The following is a 22370-nucleotide window of genomic DNA, read 5'->3' as shown; positions in this document are numbered from 1 at the left end:
GTCTGATGACGTTAATGTCTTGGAAGCGCTCGTTTCGACGACGCCACACCCTCCTACGTCTGTCCAAAAAATCAACAGTGAACCTTGACTCATCTGAAAACATCACATTGCTCCAGCGTCGATTATCCCAGTGTTGACGATCCCTACACCAACGACGTCTTGCCTGAATGTGATGATCTCTCAAACAAGGGATCACGCGAGGACGTCGGGCGCGAAGGTTTCCCCTATGCAGTCGATTCCGAATCGTCTGGCCACTCACTCTCACCCCAGTGTCTGTTTGAAGACGAGCGCTGATCTGATTTGCTGTGATGACACGATTTCTCAAGGCCAAGGTACGGATAAATCGATCCTGGGCTTGAGTTGTCGCCCTTGGTCGACCTGAGCGTGGTCTGTCCTGTACAGATTGTGTATCACGGTATCTGGACCATAGCCTGCTTATGACAGACTGAGAAACATTCATCGTCCGCGCCACAACCGCCTGTGTTGTTCCGATCTGTAGCATGCCAAGGGCACGTAACCTTTCATTTTGGGTAAGCCGACGCATATCAAAATTTGTTTTCTGGTCACTAAAACAATTAAACTGATGTTTCCACCCTGGAATTCAATGCCACAATGACTGTAACATTCAAAGTCAGAGTCGTGCAAATCTTGGTTTGGACCCCCATGATGATCCCAAGCATCACCTGCATTCCATGCGGTAGCTATTGGTGCGTTTGGGCGTCACATGTAACTGGAAATGTTTCTTCTGTTAGGTTCTATAGTGACTTTTTTCGTAGTCATTTGCATATTTTAGTATTATGCCCCCAAAATCAAATATCCCCTACTTTTTTTGAATAGTATATTAGGTAAGTTGTATATAGAGTCTAGGTATGCGTAACTTTTTCCACTAACTTGAGGTTTTCGTGTGGGATTTTTTATGGTGGCTGAGGTTAACAGATCTTTTAGGGAAGGGTTTCGTCTAAAAGCTGTAAGGCAAAGTAGGGGGAGAATATGCCCGTTGTCCTTGATGATTTTGCTAATGTGTACCTAAGTTAGATTAAAATCTGTGATAAAGACTGGACGGTTGTTGGTCTCGGTGGTGGTTTTAGTAGTTAGGAGATTTATCCTATGAATTGAATCGGCTTTGGTTCTGTTTGATTTGATTATATCTCTTGGGTAACCCCGTTGGAGATAGTAATGTTCCAGTTTGTCTGCATGTTTATTATAATCTGTGTGGCTTGTGCAGATACGTTTGATTCTAAGAAATTGGCTATAAGATCCCTTATGTTTGATATGTGGTGGGTGGCATGAGGTGTAGGAAAGGTAAGAGTGTGTGTCTGTAGGTTTACAGTAACGGTCAAATGAGAGTTTCTTGGTTACAGGGTTAAAGCTTACCATAGTGTCTAGAAACGGCACTTTATGAGTAGAGTATTCGGCTGTGAACTTAGTTTTGTGGAAGGTGTTCATCAGTTGGAGGAAATCTAATAATTTGGAGTTTCCATGTGTCCAGATAAGAAAGATATCATCTATATACTGGACAAAGATTAAAGGTTTGAATGGTACTTTGTCTAACATGATTTGTTCTAATTCGCTAAGGAACACACAAGCACAGGTGGGGACTACTTTGGTCCCCATGCTAGTACCACCTATCTGGAGGTAATGTTTATTATTAAAAACGAAGTTGTTTTTGTTAAGTACAAGTTTTAGGAGTGCGATTAAGTATGTTTGGTGGATTCTCCAATTGAGTTTATGTGTGAGGATGGTTTTGGCGACTGCTCGTAAGCCTTTGTTGGTGGGGAGGTGACATCCATGGTGACAAGAATGACATTGGTTTCTCTGGTGAGGACGGTGTCTTCTAATCATTGAATAAAGTGTGTGGTGTCTCTGATGTAGCTGGGGTATCAAGGGAGGAAATCTTTGTGTTCATCTATAAAGCTACTTATCAATTCCGTGGGGGTTCGATTCCTGTTGACAATGGGTCTGCCTGGGATTTTGCCAGGTTCACAGGATTTATGTATGTTTTTCCGTGATATGTCCCGATTGATAGATTTTGGTTAGGACAAGTCTGATTTCAGTATTGAATTCATAGGTGGGGTTTTCATCCAGTGGCAGATAAAAGGCAGTGTTGGAAAGTTGTCTTTCGGCTTCAAGGATATAATCGGATTTGTTGAGGATTACAACAGCTGAGCCCTTGTCGGCTTTTTTGATGATAATATCGGGGTTTGTTTTAAGTTGGCCAATTGCCTCTCTTTCTAGTTATTAAATTTCGGTGAAATTTTACTGAAATTTCAATGAGATTTCAGTGAGATTTCAGTGAGATCTCAGTGAAATTTCAGTAAAATTTTGACCAATTTCACTGAAATTTTACTGAAATCTCATTACTATTCCAAAGTCTTTATTAACATGCATTCTGAAAAAAAAACCCTCCAAACAATTACAATATCACTATATTATTAATTATCCCTCAAATTTCTGTATTCCGTCTTCTAAATTTTCTTTTTCTTCTAGTGATGTCCTTTTCTTCGATGATAATAAAAATATATGGCCTGAAAGTGAAATGACACAATCAAAATAATATTAAATAAAGATAGGCATGTGCCATGCAGTGTGCTGTTAGAGCATTCAGCCGTTTCAAAATTATCCTGTCAAAAACAAAGCATATAATATAAATTTGGGATAAATGTGCATCGGCTGTCACTAGTGGCAGGCATTTATTTCTGATATAACACTGATAATTTACTCTTAAATTATCTTTTGATTTATTTTTAGTGGATCCGTAATATATATAGACAGAACGGTTTTACCTTATTTTTTTAAAAACTAAACATAGCCAGGTCCCATTATTTGCATGACGAAAGTTAATTTACCAATACAAAGCCCGATCTACTAGAATTTAAACAACTATACTCACCATGACTGCTTTTGAAAATATGCCTTATCAGTACATCCATTTTATAATTAACTACTTCGAAATTTATCCAACAAACCATTCTGTGATAGGTGTTTTGGCGGTCATATAATCCAGAAAATTACGTGCACAAACACAACTCTATTATTCCAAATACACGCCTTTTTTCCAGGAATTTCAACATTCGATTAAAAATTCGGAAGCCTTTAGCGAAACGGTGAAAAGAACTTAGGTTAATTAGCCCATTAATCTGTTTTAATAGCGACACCAGTTTAGCAATTTAGTAATGAAACATGCACACGAGGTCATTTTGTTTGCATGAGAGTGTCATATAATTTACAATCATTATAGAATTAAAAATTTCTTCGTTTGTTTTCCATTCTAAAATTGTTAAAAACAGTGCTGCTCGCCTGTAATCCGACACCCTTGGAATCTCCGTCATTGACATTGTTTACGCTATAACGGCAATGACCTCAATATTTGAAATTAAGATGGGTTAGATTTATTCTCTCTTTTCACAATAAAAGAGGTTGATTTCAAAACATGATTATATTAATTTATTGTAAAATATTTACCATAAATGAAATTGATGACCTCGTTTCCAAATATGGCTATTGAAACACGTGTATTACGTTTTAGAAAATAGCCATTCTATCATAATACAATGATTATCGGAACATATCAGAAAAAATTTTGATGTCGAGTCATTCATAAGTTTAGACATCATTTTAACCATGTAGTTAATATTACTTATAGTCCGGGAGCCCAGTGAGATTTAATCAAAATATTGAGTCCAAAAGGTTTGAGGTCTACAACACATATTTTATTCCTAGATCATATTGGAAAGCCAAGTCTTAAGTTTTGTAACCTGTGCATATACCTGGGAGCGCTCCCCCTAACCCTCCCATATTTAATGGGAGTTAAAATTCAATGTCCATCTACAATTTTTTTGCAAGCGTTTCACACTTAACACTAAGAAACAGAATGCATGACTTAGGAGCATACAATGTTGTGCTAATGCTACTTAAGAGCTTAATTAATTAGTACTAATTAGTGATCATAATTAAAATTTAGAGTCCATAACTGAAACAAAGCCTAAAAGCTAGCTAACCAAGTCATGAAACCAAAAATATCGCTTAAGAGCGACAAAAGTTGAACAAACCTTGCTTAAGACTCGTTCAAAGGTGACAAAGGTCAAAAGTCATTAATGAATGACCATAATCAAAATTTAGAGTCCATAACTGAAACAAAGCCTAAAAGCTAGCTAACCAAGTCAGGAAACCAAAAATATCACTTAAGAGCGACAAAGGTGAACAAACCTTGCTTAAGAGTGGTTCAAAGGTGACAAGGGTCAAAGGTCAAATTTTAGGTCACATAATGACGTTTGTGTGTAGTTGATTAAATTGTCTTGTCCGGGATTATTTTTCTTTCTAACACCATTTCTATGAGTTTCACTGCACAAAATGACTGCTTACGAGCATGAAATGCTGTATTAATGCTACTTAAGACTAAGAGCTAATTAATTAGCACTAATTTGTGACCATAATTAAAATTTAGAGTCCATAACTGAAACAAAGCCTAAAAGCTATCTAACCAAGTCAGGAAGCCAACAATATCACTTAAGAGCGACAAAAGTTGAACAAACTTGGCGTAAGACTGGTGACAAAGGTCATATTTTGGGCCACATTATGACCAATTAACCAATCAACCCATCAATTTTCTTATCTCTGCTTGCCCTAAAGAGATGCGGAAAAACTATGACACGAATCACTCATTCCTAGGAAATGAAATGCAAAAACTGCTAAGTTTTTCCATTTATTCTATATATTGAGTATGGAAGTAAAGAACTGGATAACTCTCTGGTTTTAAAAAAACGCAGACAATTAAATTATGAATTAGTCCATATACGATTCGAAACATTTATGTGTTCTCCTTCACATGGATCTTTACGGAAAAAATTTGAAATCGGAAGGTTATTTTCCGTATAATGCTATCAAGACTGGCTTATACTCACAAGATGTTTGTGCTAGATAAGATAAGATGTTAATTGCATCAAAACGTCCATTTAGGACAACACGTATAACATAGAAAACAGATACATGTACACACAAGTAATACATTCATACAGACATGCGATACTCTTGTTGGCTAATAGTCTTGTTTCATCAATTTCCATTCTATTATGGATGATCGCTCCTAAATATTTCCAATTGTAAATTAGATTTACTGTGGAGTGAGGCACGGATTTCGGAAACGATGCTGTTTTGGGCGATTTCAACACCAGAGATGCTTCTTAAAGGAGGCATACCGACCCATGACAATTTCTAGATATCAAAAGTAATTTAGAGCTGTGATTAATTACAATATCCGATTTGTGTATTCCACCAATGCTACTTCTATTTATATATATGTGAAGTGGATAATTATTTTGATATAATATTTGTATTGTCATCATTGTGTTCCATACATTTCTGTCTCCTGGTTAACTGTATTATGCTTTTTATCTGTTCGTAATAATATGATATTGTTAACGATTATAAATATGGATCTAGTACTGTCAAGCTTGATGTAGGCTATAGTAACCTGTGATTGTTTCCCATAAAAACTGTGTTCTGTTAAATAAAAGGGTGTTGATAAGAAAATTTGTTCGCAAACTATTTGATAAGGCCACAATAAATAAATACTTTAATTTTAACAAGCACACACCTGAGACATCGACAATGCGGAAGCAATTTAAAATGGCTGTTTCACACACCCCAACACCGTCAAAAACAGAACAAAACAAACATTGTAAAATATACTATCGTAGGCGCAAATGACTGCCGTTCAATTTGAATTGTTCGCGTATTTCACCAAACATAATAAACATGTATTATACATTAGCTAAATCGGCCAGTTGCAGGTATTTCATTAGTTATATGATCTATTAATTAGACATGTATTAACATGACAAGACCATAATCAACCCTCGATGACATCTGATGGGTCTGATTTTACACAAATTTAAATCTGATCTGCTGTTCAACAATGCTTGGTGATTAACCGTAAATATAGATAAGCGAGACTTGTTTATTATCGTTACAACATTAACAATGACAACTAAGTCTACAGTGTTATTGAAATGAGTTTTTTCTTGACTCAGAGTTCAGCAACTTTACTGAAATTTTCAGCATATATTTTCTTGACATTATCTATTTTTAACTATTATAGCGCGAAGTGTCAGCTCTTTATCCAATCTTTCACAATGACGCTTAACAATTGATTAGAATATACAATAAAACATATTACTTTATACTCATATTACATTAATAATATGTGCTTTCTGACCCAATTTTGTCACTTCAAAAGAATAGAGCTAATCACCCTTTAAACAGTTCACTCATTGAACTATGTCTGGAATTACTTATTTAAATCGAATAATGCCTAAAAGGAAGTTTATTCTTCTTCAATTTTAAAATTCCTTGTTGTACTGATAACTTTGCCATACTTTCAAGTGCATAATTATTGCTGACATCAACATTATTGTCATCTGCCTTTCGAAGAAAGCAGGGAACTATTAAAATGGGCCTGTTCGTCTGTCTGTTCATCAAGCCATTTGGGACACAATAACTCTTCTTCTAATTGAGGTAGAATTTTTAAAATTGATGTAGGTTTTGATTATGTGAATGGCTTGATATAGTTCGAAGATGCGCATTTTATGTTTAGGATCAGCAGAGATAAGCAATTTGATTGGTTGATTGGTCATAATCAATATATAGAATAAATGGAAAAACTTAGCAGTTTTTGCATTTCATTTCCTAGGAATGAGTGATTCGTGTCATAGTTTTTCCGCATCTCTTTAGGGCAAGCAGAGATAAGAAAATTGATGGGTTGATTGGTTAATTGGTCATAATGTGGCCCAAAATATGACCTTTGTCACCAGTCTTACGCCAAGTTTGTTCAACTTTTGTCGCTCTTAAGTGATATTGTTGGCTTCCTGACTTGGTTAGATAGCTTTTAGGCTTTGTTTCAGTTATGGACTCTTAAATTTTAATTATGGTCACAAATTAGTGCTAATTAATTAGCTCTTAGTCTTAAACAGCATTTCATGCTCGTAAGCAGTCATTTTGTGCAGTGAAACTCATAGAAATGGTGTTAGAAAGAAAAATAATCCCGGACAAGACAATTTAATCAAATACACTCAAATGTCATTATGTGACCTAAAATTTGACCTTTGACCCTTGTCACCTTTTAACCACTCTTAAGCAAGGTTTGTTCAACTTTTGTCACTCTTAAGTGATATTTTTGGTTTCCTGACTTGGTTAGCTAGCTTTTAGGCTTTGTTTCAGTTATGGACTCTAAATTTTAATTATGGTCATTCGTTAGTGGGGAAGCACGTGGCTAAGTGGGTAAGACGCTAGCTCGCTAGCCTGGAGGTCGGGTGTTCGATCCCTGCATTGGCCGAGAAAGTTCATCCAGATTTTCCGGCGTGGTTCTCCCTTGTCAGTGATGCAGGACGGAGGGCCTGACAAGGAAAGCTGTCTAGTCGTTCGGATGGGACGAAAAACCGAGGTCCCGTGTACACATTGGCGTGCACGTAAAAGATCCCTTGGCAGCTGGAATTCGATATAAGAGTAGGCCGTAGTGCCACTGTCCGGGCAAAATTTCCCTCATAGCACACTGTATGGCGTATGCCCGTCTTCATTAGCCCAGGTTAGGAGCAGAACAGTAGGACGTTAAACCCCATTTCATTTCATTTGTTAGTGACCTTTGACCTTTGTCACCTTTGAACGAGTCTTAAGCAAGGTTTGTTCAACTTTTGTCGCTCTTAAGTGATATTTTTGGTTTCATGACTTGGTTAGCTAGCTTTTAGGCTTTGTTTCAGTTATGGACTCTAAATTTTAATTACAATCACTAATTAGTACTAATTAATTAAGCTCTTAAGTAGCATTAGCACAACATTGTATGCTCCTAAGTCATGCATTCTGTTTCTTAGTGTTAAGTGTGAAACGCTTGCAAAAAAATTGTAGATGGACATTGAATTTTAACTCCCATTAAATATGGGAGGGTTAGGGGGAGCGCTCCCAGGTATATGCACAGGTTACAAAACTTAAGACTTGGATCTAGGGGTAAAATATGTGTTGTAGACCTCAAACCTTTTGGACTCAATATTTTGATTAAATCTCACTGGGCTCCTGGGTTATTAGCACCTGTTCATGGATTACGCACTGTGATGGACGAATAAAATAAACGTAAATGAAATTGTCTACGTCAGGAAACAACGTGATTAATTAATGGAAATTAAAAACATTTCGTCTTCTGACACTATTAGGCCATAATTTTGAAGTGCTCTCTTTCACAAATAACAAATCTTTATATGCAGTTATTAAAATATTTGCAATGAAAAAATGACATTTTTTATACACCCACATTGAAATGTGGTCGTATATTGTTGTCGCCTACGTCGAGCGTTCTGGCATCCACAATTGCTTGTGGACGCTCTATAGGCTAAAGTTAATATCCGATTGACTTTGAATTTATACACAGTGTTTAAGGTCATGAGACGAAGAAGCCTTGTGGACGCTCTATAGGCTAACGTTAATATCCAATTGACTTTGAATTTATACACAGTGTTTAAGGTCATGAGACGAAGAAGCCTATTGATTTTCAGCGATTTTCGATAATTACTGTCAGAGTTATGGCCCTTGATCACTTCAAAAAATATTGTGGACGCTCTAGAGGTCAAAGTTAATATCCGATTGACTTTAAATTTATACACAGTGTTTAAGGTCATGAGACGAAGAAGGCTATTGATTTTCAGTGATTTCCGATAATTACTGCCAGAGTTATGGCCCTTGATCACTTCAAAAAATATTGTGGACGCTCTAGAGGTCAAAGTTAATATCCGATTGACTTTAAATTTATACACTGTGTTTAAGGTCATGAGACGAACAAGTATATTAATTTTTAATGAATCTTTGTGACTTGAACAGCTAAATCCATGATGTTAAAAGTTTTGTATACTAAAAGTAAGCATGGGGCGGAACTTTATAAAAACCAAACAAATTCTAATGGTTTTCTGATAATTGTTTAATGAGTTGTTACTCTTAATCAGATTTTAATGTATTATAAATGTTTCATTACCGTAAAAAGTATGTTTCGTTGCCTGGCAACCTATCTTATGTTTTGTTATTTTAGTGAAATTTCAATGAAATTTGCAATATAAATATTTCAGTGCAATTCCAGTAGGCCAAAATATATTATATTTTAGTGAAATTTCAGTAGACCAAAATTTTTGTTTATTTCAGTGAAATTTTGGTGAGATTTCAGTGAAATTTGGTCATTTCAGTGAGATTGGGCAAAATTTTCTAATTTCAATGAAATTCACTGAAATTTCAGTGAAATCTCACTGAAATTTTAGTATCATTTTCTCTAGGGATAGGTGTGTAATTTTGCAGAATTAGACAACGATTATAAATGTATGGGCGGGCATGGCAAGCTTTTACATCAGCACAATCTAACCAAAGCAGCACTTTTTCACCAATGACCAATTATTATTTTAAAATGACCTCTGATCATCTCCATTACTAATATATGTTTCGTTATTTGAACATGCCTGTTAAATAGGGTATTTTGGTAAAAAATCGGATAAAAATTGTGACCTCTATAGGGTCCACACCCTTGATATACCATATTTTTATGCTAATTGAGAACGAACGGTGGCCATTTTGTCTGTCAATTTTGGGTGGATTTTCACGAAAATTCGAACTCCGCTGTCATTAGGGTGTAACGGTAATATAATAATGCGTTTTTTTAAATCAGATAAAATTTATGACCTCTAATGGGTCCACAATCTAAAAACGTGATTTTTCGTACAATCAGGGGCCATAATTCAGGAAGTTACGGTCCGATATGCGCGAATATCGAAAGGAACCCAGATCCTTGGGTTATAAACTTACATTTCAAGTTTCAACAATATCGGATAAAAATTGTGACCTCTATAGGATCCCCAACCTTGATATACCATATTTTTACACTATTTGAGAACGAACGGCAGCCATGTAATGTACACGTGTGTGAAATGGCTTTATTCAATATCCACTTCCACCGAAATGAATTGGGCGACATTTAAAGTAGATGTATATTGTCACAGCGGAGAGTTGTCGCCGATTAACACAGACAGACTAAGAATATAGTCCCAAAAAACTTACCGTTAAGCGCCCAGTGGAGTGGATCGAGTGCTCTATGAATGATTGATTTAGATTAACTGAAGCTGCAAGCTCATCGTATGACGTATATAATTTAAAGTTTTGATTTTATAGCAGCCAATAATTGATGGATTACATCTAAGTTATAGACGAAGATGTAATGATATGTTGTAAAAAAATTGTAAGTTGTTCATTGTTGCATACATTTTGGCTGACGTTATATGCATGTACAGTGAGTTAAAAAAAAATCCTAACCGATACAGAATGCCGGTAAATGTTTTCCCGAGATTACCGAACTCATTTTGTTGTTATGGTGAACCTCATACGTGCTTTTGGGCAAGAGGTTGCCACACGTTGCTCCATCTGTGGTAGAAAGCGTTCTACCCGACGAAAATTTGGGAAAAAGTTAGAGCCGATCTAAGAGACGAGAATTAACATTAAAGTCAATGGGGGAAATCATTAGTGATCTGTGGCCTATGTGTGACAGACTGAGACTGATATGCCTTAGTTTTGAAAACATGAAGATTAAACTCTCAGAAAATATGAATAACTAAAAAAAAGTTAAATTTAAAAAAAACAAATCAAAGTTTGGAGAAAAATTGTGATTTTACTGCAAATTTCTCAATTTTCAGTTTTGATTTAACTTCTAACAGTAAGAAAAATATTTTAGACCAGAGGCTGGGCGTGGGGGGGTGTCCATGAAATGGGCAAAAAACCAGACCCAACTTTTCTAGAGTAAAATTTTGCGTAGAATACGATGCCGAGTGGTAATCAGTCCGCCGTTGGGGCGTTTTCGAGATATTCGGGGTCAAAGGTCAAATGAGTTAATTTGCACTGAAAATGAATGCGCAGTCATTCTTGTATTATGAAAAGAAGCTGAAAATGATCGAAAGTAATCACACTTTCAATAAAAATGTAAACTTGCTAAATTCACCTTTAGTCTTAGTGACCCTGGAGGTCAAAAGGTGAAATTTACCGTTTTTGCACTAGGAAGATTTAAAGCAATAAAATGTCAACGTAAAATATAAAAATTAAAGCGAAACCTGTTCTAATTAATAATAGGAACATTTCAAATTTATCTTTAGGTGGTCTTAGCAGCAAACTTTTGTTGACCTTTTGGTGTAGAATCGTAGAAAAGGGTTTGAAAATATATTTTCTGCCAGGTTTTGGTGAATATTCATGATTTTAAGTCGGAAGGATACAAGAGTTGAGAGGTTGGTTAGGTTGAAATATAGCGTCAAAAATTGCATGTTTATTTGTCTCTACTTCCAGCTTGTGTATCTCAAGTTTTCCATGGTGAACCTCATACGTGCTTTTGGCAAGAGGTTGCCACACTAAAAAAAAAGTTAAATTTAAAAAGAAAAATCAAAGTTTGGAGAAAAATTGTGATTTTACTGCAAATTTCTCAATTTTCAGTTTTGATTTAACTTCTAACAGTAAGAAAAATATTTTAGACCGGAGAGATTTTGATTTAACAGTTTTTACGTATTTTTGAAACAGGCTCCGAAGCGTTTTGGTTCTGTTATGCAAGATAATTTTCGACGTTCCAAAGTAAAAGTTTGGTGCTAAGACCCCCTAAAGATAAATTTTAAATGTTCCTGCGTGTGAACAATTTTAAGATACAAGCATTTATAGTTCAGTGGTACGCACGATAATTTGTAAACAAATTAAACCCAGAAAAAGACCAAATATTTAAATAACTGCAGTCCGACTATGGTACGAAGTACAAAACACGTAGTATTCATCAAGAAATGAAATAGGCTACGTATAAGAAAGGATATACGTACCTATCCCACGTATAAATCCATGTATAAAGACCTACACTTAACAAAGACCGATCTGCGTAAAACACAGTGTCGAACAAAAAATTGCACGGTAAATTAGATTTAACACCTACGCGTCAGATAAAGCCTGCTGGTCCTTGATAAATCACCTTTGCTGCAGTTATAACACGCTTTCGAGAAAACTCACCAAACAAAGAATACACACCGTGTCAGTCGTTTTTAACCTGTTCGTTAAAGGAGTACTCCACTTTACAAACTTTTCGTGATTTATGATAATTTTCAAATAAAAGAGTCAATTTAAGTTTAAAAAATTGAATTTTTTTTTTTTATGATGTAAAACAGTATTAAAAACATAAAAAATAAACGAGTTATCTTTCCCTAGTTAGCTCTTTCGCCATGGCGTTATGATTGCTATGCTGTGACATCACAGTTGAACAACAGCCTTTGTTTACATGTGCTTGTAGTACAGAAGTTTTTAGCACCTGTTTGGCGAATTTTACAAAAAAATGCCTACGAACACGTGAATTATTGAAATAAAATTGAACCATGTGTTAGCCCCAAAATAACATAGTTTGTGTCGAGTGGAAGTTACATGTAAATCCCATTTCTCTTGTTTTAAAATCGCTAGATATATGTTTATTATTGTTTTACAGGAAATCCATAACATAATATTAAGTGATGTGTCCAACATCAGTACCAGTACTGGTAATCTAATACAAGACAATCCTGAATCAGATATTTCAACTTTCGAAGCAGAACATACATATCAAAGAACGGAAGAAAGGGGCTTTCAAACTGATTACATTTTATTTCCGGATGTTTTTCCAGCTAATACCTTCAAAGGAACTGTTTCAAGGGGTACACAAACATTTCCGAAATATTGTAATTCTTCAACCCAATACAGAGAAGAAGATTTTCTTGATGTGCAAAGTTTATTAGAATGTCATTCATACTGTTCTACTTCAATATCAACCCACTCTCTTGATAATTCACATAATCCACAAACCAGCACGTGACACGGATTACCAACCTAGTCAGGGTGTTGGAGATAGTTCATTTTGTTCAAGTAATGGTAGTTTTTCCAGTGATGATGCAAACCCTAACATCTGTTTAAGTAAATTAAATACAGTAGAACCAAATGTAGATAGCAAATATATTGTTTTTGAAAGTTCTTTATGTAAGCTTTTTAAATTTTGCCAAATTTGTGGAAGTAACATTATTAATACAACATTAAATAAAGGTAAAAAGTGTTTGTGTTTTTGGACATAGTTGTACTTGGAACTCACAACCATACATCCGGAAAATGCCTGCTGGAAATTTACTGATTGCTGCAGCTTTACTCTATGCTGGGTGCTCTTATGCTAAAATGGAAGAGTTTGCCGATTTATTAAATCTAGAATTTTTTTGACATTCGACGTATTATAAAATACAAACAGATTTATTTACTATAATTAACTAGGCTTGGACAAAAGAAAGATTATCTGTTGAGAATGAATTAGTTGGCAGAGTACTGTGTGTATCTGGGGATGGAAGATGTGACAGTCCAGGATTCAGTGCAAAATATTCCACTTATTCCCTGCTTGATAGTGGCAGTGGAAAGTTAATTAATTTCAGTGTTGTACATGTTGGGCAAGTTGAACTGAAATCCACAAACATGGAGAAAGAAGGTCTAAGGCAATGTTTGACAACACTGGACGGACGCTTGAATATTAATGTATTGGCAACAGACAGGCACATACAGGTCGGATGCATGTTATGAAAGGATTATCCGACTATTATCCATCAGTATGATGTCTGGCATGTATCAAAATCATTAATAAAAAAATTATCTGAGAAAGCCAAGTCCAAACAAAATGAGCCCTTAAAATCGTGGATTCAGTCGATCCGAAATCATTTTTGGTGGTGTGTCACAACATGTGACGGTAATATCATTCTTTTGAAAGGAAAATGGATTTCTGTTCTAAAACACAGTTTCATCAGTGTGAACACCCAAAACTTTCAAAACATGAAGAAGCCCAAAAAATGTGGTTAAAACCTGGGTCTGCAGCATTCCAAGTATTACAAGACATTGTTTTGGATAAATCATTTTTGAAAGTTTTAGAAAAACTTACATTAGCATGTCACACTGGAGACCTTGAAGTTTATCATTCGATGATGCTAAAATATTGTCCAAAACGACAGCACTTTTCATTTGAAGGTATGGTTGCTCAGACCCAGCTTACTGCTCTTGACCATAACAATGGAGTTGGCAGGGATCAAGCAATAGCATCCAGCGGACCCAATGAAGGCACTTACAAATACAATCAAGTGTTCCCAAAACGAACATCTGTCTGGGTGGCAAAGCCTATCTTTGAAAAAAAAGACCTATGATTTTAAGAGAGATTTGATGGCTAGAACTGTTGAGGTGAGAACTGCTGGAATTGTATTACCAATATTTAATTTACCAGTTGTGCCAGAAAACATTGCTTCTGTGCCTAAGCCGCCTAAGGATGAAACTGTTAGGAAACACAGATCGCACATGTCTAAATCCATTTTAGACGAGTCACCAGCCGTATCAGAATTATTTTGTGAATAGTTCACAAAATACTGACATTCTTGTTTATATAAAAGATGAAGTTTATTTGTTGATTATTTGTGGTTGAACATATAAGTTTATTATAAGTAATTTAATGATTCTATTTAATTTGTATTATGAAATCATAAGGTCTGTTATTGAGTCAAATGGTGTGCTTTGGATTCTCCACTTGTAAGTGACATAAATGTGACATTTTTTTTATTAAGATGCATTATGTAAGATTTAGATAAAGAGTTGGCCATTCTCGGCTATAATGGTTTAAAAATGAATATATTGAAAATTTGTCTAATTACTGCATTCTGGGCGCTGTTATGACAAGAAATAGTGTAGTCTTGATTGCCAAGCACTATATTCACAAGATAAAAAAAACAAGTCTCGGTTATCTTCAATAAAGGCAGCTATCTAAAAACTTTATTTTTAAATGGTAGTAACATAGTGAATTTTAGAAATTTATTCTGCCCACTTAAAACCAGTATAATGACCAGTTGAAGATGGGAATATTGTCCTTATTTTAGCAACAACACAGGATGGTATTACTTTTCTGATGTGTCTTCCCAATCTTTGATGTATCCAATATATGAACTGTCTGTAGGCTTGGTGTCTTAAAACGCTGAAAGAAAAAAAGGGTAATAAAACTAGGGTAATAATACTATTTGAAAAGGAAAGATATCTTTGTTATCTGCTCTGCATTGTGTAATCAGATCTATAATATGCACTTATGTAGTTATGTACATACATATATGTATGAATAAGTTTGAATTGAAGATACAACTTTAATACATTTTTAGTATTCTGTATAATAACATGTATATACTTTTTCCTTTTACCAAAATAACTTGTATTGTAATGTAAATTGGTTTTTTTTCACACCTCATTTGGTGTCACTTGTGTCAAATGAGGTCTACCAACACATTTTGTTTGTATTTCATTAGTATTGTTCTGATAATCTCGTTTGTATGCAATAACGTACCTTTATGAGAGTTTGTTGTAGATGAATCATATTTATTTACAAAAGAAAAACAACCAACCACTGGTTTCCAAGCTGATCTACTTCCAATTTGTTTATTTATAACATCTTGTTTGATTGGCTAAAGAGTGTTTCCCGTACATATTGTCCAATGAAATGATAGAACAGCAGCCAAATTATCTATTTATAGTAATGTGAGAAAATGTCGCCGAACTGTAACTCGGTAACTATAAACTGAAAGTTAAAACTTACTCATTTGAAATCGGCTGGGCTTTGTCTCCTCGCACATCAGCCCTAGCAATAGCCGAAACTGTACGAAAATCCTCATTTTCTATTACACACAAGGTTGTATGGGCGAGTCGGTGAGAAATAGCGTTGGTTTCCTTGCAGCAGACACATTCGTCTGACAATGGCATCGAAGCACACACATTCATCTGACAATGGCATCGAAGAACAATAAGTGCACAGACACCAGTCTGTATTTCCTACTCGAGTATTATTATCAATAACTTCGTCCTCCGATGTATTGGTATCCGAATCCGTTCACATTTCACCCGGAGTTTATTCTGGCTCGAATTGGTAAGGTGCTATCATAGCGGAGTTCCGAGCAGCCATTACAAACAATGCTGGATACGGCTTTACTTTGTTCGCGAGTGATTTCATAATTCCATCGGGTGATATTCCTGGTTTTCAAAAGAAGAGTTCTATTTGGCGATATGGCGGCGCCATGGCTCTTACAAATTGTTTTATAATGCCAATTAAAAAAAAAATAAAAACAGTTTCTTGACGGGAATTGCGGGGCTTATTTGTATGAATTAAATACTTGCTTTAATAAATATTTCCATGAATGATGGAGTACTCCTTTAATTAACACACCAGTACAGAAAACGCACCGTCGCCGAGATTTTCACCCCTAGCGATAATTATATCACCTTTCAGTCAATTTCTCACTCCTGTTAATTAACACACCGTACCTACAGATTTTACCCTCTTCGTATTAGATTTGTTGTGATAATTAGAATTTTACCGATATTGGTACAAATTTACTAAAAAGCGCGAAATCTATACTGTAAACGTACAAATCTCACCTTTACTACTTCTCAGTTTGCAGTTATTCTTTGATTTTGATTTCCTTTCACCGGTATGTTGCCAGAACATATGGGAAGTATATAAAAAAGGCTCACCAAATATTTCTACACCGTCACCCACGAATGTAGGGCGAAAGTTATTTTTAGTCTTTCTCTCCCTTTTCCTTTTTCCATGGCAATTTTTGTTGTCTTTTTGGTGTAGAACCGAAGAAAAGGGTTTGAAAATATATTTTCTGACAGGTTTTGGTGAATATTCATGATGTTGAGGCGGAAGGATACAAGAGTTGAGATGTTGGTTAGGTTGAAATGTAGGGTCAAAAATTGCATGTTTACTTGTCTCTACTTCCAGCTTGTGTATCTAAAGTTTTCCATGGTGAACCTCATACATGCTTTTGGGCAAGAGGTTGCTACATGTTGCTCCATCTGTGGTAGAAAGCGTTCTACCCAACGAAAATTTGGGAAAAAGTTAGAGCCGATCTAAGAGACGAGAATTAACATTAAAGTCAATGGGGAAATCATTAGTGATCTGTGGCCATATATATATTATGATGGTAATAAACTATAATTAACTGACTACTGTTCCAAGCTACTCGAATGAACTGAATGTTAAGGGGGCTTAAAGGATTGTAATGTCAGAATAATTGAGGTAGAATGTTCAAACTTGGTGTAGTGTGTCTATTAGGTGAATACGATCATGCACATTTTCCACTAATTCTAAGCAGAGATAAGCAGTTTGATTGGTTGAGACTTAGGAACTCGATAACTTTGGTTCTAATTGGGTGAGAGTGATGAAACTCACATGTATACATTCATTATATTAATACCTTGACTAAGTACGATGATGAGAATTTTCTGCTTAGGCCAAGTAGCGATAAGTAATTTGATTGTTAGAACATAACAACTCTGCTTTTAACTGAGGTAGAATGTTTAAACTTGACGTATATGTTCATTAGGTGAATGTCATGACTGAGTTCAATGATGAACAATATTATCAGCATATTGCATTTAACAGCAATATTGACTGGAATTAATTTTAGATTGATAACCAATATGCTCTATAGCAGATAATATGTCAACCCTGCACATAATCTAGTTGGATGTGGAATATAAATTGGAAAAACCCAAGACGAATGACTGTATGAACAGTATTTGTATTTTTCATGTAAAACTAAATTATCCTGCAATGAATTAATAAAAGGTAACATCTGTTTGTTTATGAATTCCAAGGAATTAGAGCATTAGTGAATTAGATTTTAATAGGGTGGATTATATAGAGGTGCTCTTTGATTCCATGAAATAATTCAAGAGGATACAGTTCTGTTTAAGTTGCTGTACCACTATTATTTAAAGCTTTCTGTAAATATCGGCTAAGAAGCGTTATATGTTATTTCTTTTTGATGTAGAAAAGTAGGATGGAAAACCCTATTTCATTTTCATTTCATTTTGATTTATTCCTGAATACTGAAAAAATGATTTAAATATTTATAGATTCAGAGATGTCGTCTAGAATTTGATGCCCAGTTAGTATGTTTGAAGAAGAACCAAAATATTAGTAATGGAATCCTTCACAGCCTGGTTGTTAAACTGTGTTATTTCTTTACACCAGAAAAAGATGGTCGAAGACTTGTAAGTAGTAATAATAAAGCAGATATATAATGAATTAAGAATTTTGTTTTCAAATATTTGAATTGTAGATTTGAATTAGGCTATCTATCAAAATGACATTATCTGCATTGCATGGGCATTGGGCAGTGAACTTCGGTTATGGTTAGATGAACAGAATCTGCAGTAATAATGGGCAGGGAAGTGTAGTTTACTTTATCAAAATTGCAAGTATATCACAAATGTAGTAATTTTACCAACTTAAAATTAATTCAGTTCACACAGCTTTGGTGTAATTATATATAGGCTGAGTGATAGTGGCCATGTAAAATCTCGCCCTTTTCTTAACCTGACAACACAACAAGCCTGTAATAGAGTGGTTCATGCTCAGAATGTTTTACAACAAACAGACACTGTTTCGGGATTATTTAAACATTATATGATTAAACTTACCATAAAAACTTCATTCATCAACAATGGAAGTCTGACCACATTTGATTTTTAAGGATATAACCATTTGGAAATAATGTTATAAATAGCTCAAAATCTACCCGCCTTCCATAATCAAGGCAGTTAACTTTTAGTGAGAATAAGAGTTATGTCCCTTGGTCGTGCTAAAAATGTTATGTATGTCCCTGAAACAAACATTTCTTTATCGCAGTCGGAAAATATTGTTTATTTCCTTGCTGCGAAGTAACGGAATACACTCTGTGAAATGATTAAATTCAACTTCAAGTTATAGTATCCAAAATGGCGGCTCACGGAAATAGTACTGCAAGTTACAAAGTTCCACCAGTTCTCAATCCTACCATAGGATACGAGTCCTGGAAGACAGAAATTGAGATGTGGAGGCTGGTAACGGATCTCGACCCCCAAAAAACAAGCGTTAGCGGTTTCATTAACGCTGCAGGGCCAAGCTCTGGAGAAGGCTAGAACAATAAATGTTGACCGACTGAATACTGCTGACGGAATGAACATATTGATTACAGAACTTGATTCTTTATTTCTGACAGATAAAGTCGACCTTGCATACGATGCTTATTCAAATTTTGATTCTTATAGAAAGCCAATAAATATATCTATGTCGGAATTTATAGTGGAATTTGAACAGAGATATTCAAAATGTGTTAAATACCAGATGGAATTACCAAATCCTGTTCTCTCATTTAAACTCGATATGTCAAAGTATTTTTCACTGGGCAAAAGATTGTCCTGACAAATTAAACACTGTTAAATACACAGAAGAGGAATTTAATTTGGATGAAGAACAATCCCCCTCTCATCCTAGCGCCCGAAGGGCGTGATGGATGAGAAGGATTATATGAATATATAGCCCGAGGGCTCGAGGATTTATATTGCATATTTCTCATTGTTCTTTCTATATAAACGATCACAACACTTTCAGTATTGTCTTTTTAAAGATTTGTTGACAGCCGAATATAGCACAGGGAGGGCTCAAGGGAGGGAAGATAAATCCTCGAGCCCTCAGGCTATATATTCATATAATCCTTCTCATCCATCACGCCCTTCGGGCGCTAGGATGAGAGGGGGATTATATTCCATATATGCCCTTCGGGCATCTCGGATTTATATTGCATAGTTTAAAGGGTTGTCAACAAAGGAAATAACAACTAAAACAAATTAGTAGCTCATTTATTATTTATTCCGCAGCCAGCATACAAAATAAACAAATTTCGCACATACTGGTGGTAAAACCTGGCAAATATATATCCATATTTCCTGTTTGCAGCCTACAAAATGTCTGAATGTGAACAACCACCATTAAATGTCGAAGAAGTTGATGCCCCTCTAATTGAGTGGGCTTTAAAAATAGAAGTATCAATACCAGCTAACTTTAATATTTCTCTTAAACACCTAGCAGAAGTTCCTGGAGCTACAGCCTTCTTCGTATAAAAGGAAAACAAATCCTTGACTGGATTTACGGTATTCTGCTGTTGTACGGATAAACTGTCTCGAAGTAAAACAAGGACAGATCCTGGCATCTTAAAAACTTGGAATTTTAACCCTGAATAACGGTGTTAAAGGTTGAGAAGTTTTCGAAACCTTATTTACTCTCAAGGTTATAACAGAGCCTGAATCATATAAAGCATTAAGGCAAAAGTCTGTTAAAATTTGACATCTCTAAGCTGTAGCTAAAGCCAACAAACCAACTGGTTTTATATGTCAGTATTCTCAAAGATAAATTTTGCAATGGATACAGCGTACCCAAATAATTTACTAATATTGAAGCATTCCAAGTAAACAGATATTTATGGAGTTACAGAGAATCAAATAATGTTTTTTACCCTATAAGGAAATTGTTAGACATATCTCCTAAGAAATTTATAAAACTACAGATGGATGAAATGAATTAATTTGTTGTCCACAACACCAAAAATTTCATCTTCTCCAGCTATGCCAATGCATACTGTTTGTAGTAGATGGCCGCCAAGAATTAAGGATGATATTAGCAGATTGCTTTGATATTGCTCTATTATAGAAGGATTGCCAGGTATCCTGCATCCTGTTAGATATAGATTCTTCCCCCTAAGAGAATGTAAAGCACCATTGTGGCTTAAACGTAAAAAGGTTCTTGCGAACCGGTAACCGAACTGGGTCGGCTGTGAGCATTGATAGTAAAATTGGATACCATACAGGAGTTGACCAGCCTGGAATGATTATGGCTGCTTGATCTACTGTATTGAAATACCTTTTCCAGAACCATTGATACATATATAGAAAAAGCATTGCATGCTAGAAAAAAAGGTCTGGATGTCAAGAAACATTTTTCTAAATGTCTATTAAGTCTGGAAGCAAACAGATCAACATCATGTATGAAAAAATGATTACAAATCTTTGTAAAGATATACTCGTTTAGCTTAATTCCGTTGAACTAGAAATATTCTAGACAAAATGTCCATCACTACATTAGATTTACCAACAACATGTTTGGCTGACAAAAGATTCCTTTTTTCAAAGACCACAGCCAAACTTCTTTAGACAATTCAAAAAGATTACCAATATAACCACCCTGATTATTTATATAAGTAATACAAAAGTATTATCAGCCTGGATACAAATGTGTATAAAAAACAAATATGACCACAGACAGAAAGACAGAACATTGAATATTACTCAAACTCCTAAATAATTTATATAGTTTCCTTGCTATTAAAGATTTCAACGGCCCTTGCTTTGGAATTTACCCTGTGGGCACCCCATCCATATGGGAAAGCATCTGATGTTATGAACCATTTATACATGTATACTAGGTGGATGAATATAAAACCCATTATATATAAACCTTAGATATCCACCATTCTATTTCCAAAAACATTGCCTGAATATGAATGATATCATTATCATAGCTGAAGATACAGTGTGACAGAAATATATTTTTCTGTTTGTCTAAATAATGGATAAATATAATGCAAGTATAATAGCAGTTCTACTAAAGGAAAACACTGACCAATAAATGATGGCGCATATGAATTAATAAATTTGAACTAAACAAAATTTCCTCAGCTATTATTTATTTTAGAAACTCTCTCATATGTCAACAAGCTTGATAACTTCCTGTATTAATTATGAAGCCTAAAATACTTTCTGTATTAATTATGAAGCCAAAACTAAAAAAGCCTGTACATAGCAGATAAAGAATCATCTATAAAGTATGTACATATAATGTTCTGTTTCCTGAGCCAAGCAAACAAAGGTTTGAGAATTTTTGTAAAGATACATGTATGTTGTAACCGAAGAAAGACCAAAAAGTAAACATGTAAACACATAAACTTGATCTCGCCATTTGAAACGTAGATATATTCGATGATCAAGACAAACAGGAATTGAAAAATAAGTCTCTTTAATATCAATGGATGTTAAAAAATCGTTCCGTTTAATAGCCTTAGGGCAATTGCCAGTGTTTCCTGCTTAAACAGTTTTTTTTTTTTTTAATAATAATAATAATAATATAACTGTATGCTGATGATACAGAATCGATGGCTTTCTTAAATATCATTTAAATGACTTCCTCATCCATTAAAGACATCTGTTTATGATTAAAAAGCAGGCTATTTGGAATAGCCTTCTGAATAAATGAGTTGAAATAAAGTCAATCTTATAACCACTAACGATATTCACTGATCTGAGGTAATAGTGGCCCAGTAATATATAAATTTGTCCAGCATAAAATATTTATTACTTTCCAATGTCTAGTGGTAGTTTTGGCGAGGTAATCTGCCTCTCGCCCTGCTCCAGTTGGAGATGACAGCCCTTGAAGG

General features: G+C 35.0%; 1 protein-coding gene across 1 annotated transcript in view; it reads left to right on the top strand.

Annotated features, from left to right (window-relative positions):
- LOC126817143 (ubiquitin-protein ligase E3C) overlaps positions 1-22370 on the top strand; it is a 477264-nt gene that overhangs the window by 74179 nt on the left and 380715 nt on the right. The window contains exon 5 of the mRNA XM_056100098.1: positions 17977-18114. The gene's annotated coding sequence lies outside the window, so the exon portion shown is untranslated. The remainder of the gene's footprint in view (positions 1-17976; positions 18115-22370) is intronic.

This window comes from Patella vulgata, chromosome 4 (genome assembly GCF_932274485.2).
Source record: "Patella vulgata chromosome 4, xgPatVulg1.2, whole genome shotgun sequence".
Taxonomy (NCBI): Eukaryota; Metazoa; Mollusca; class Gastropoda; family Patellidae; genus Patella; species Patella vulgata.
Note: the sequence above shows the minus strand (reverse complement) of the source record. Positions and strands in the feature narration are given on the sequence as shown.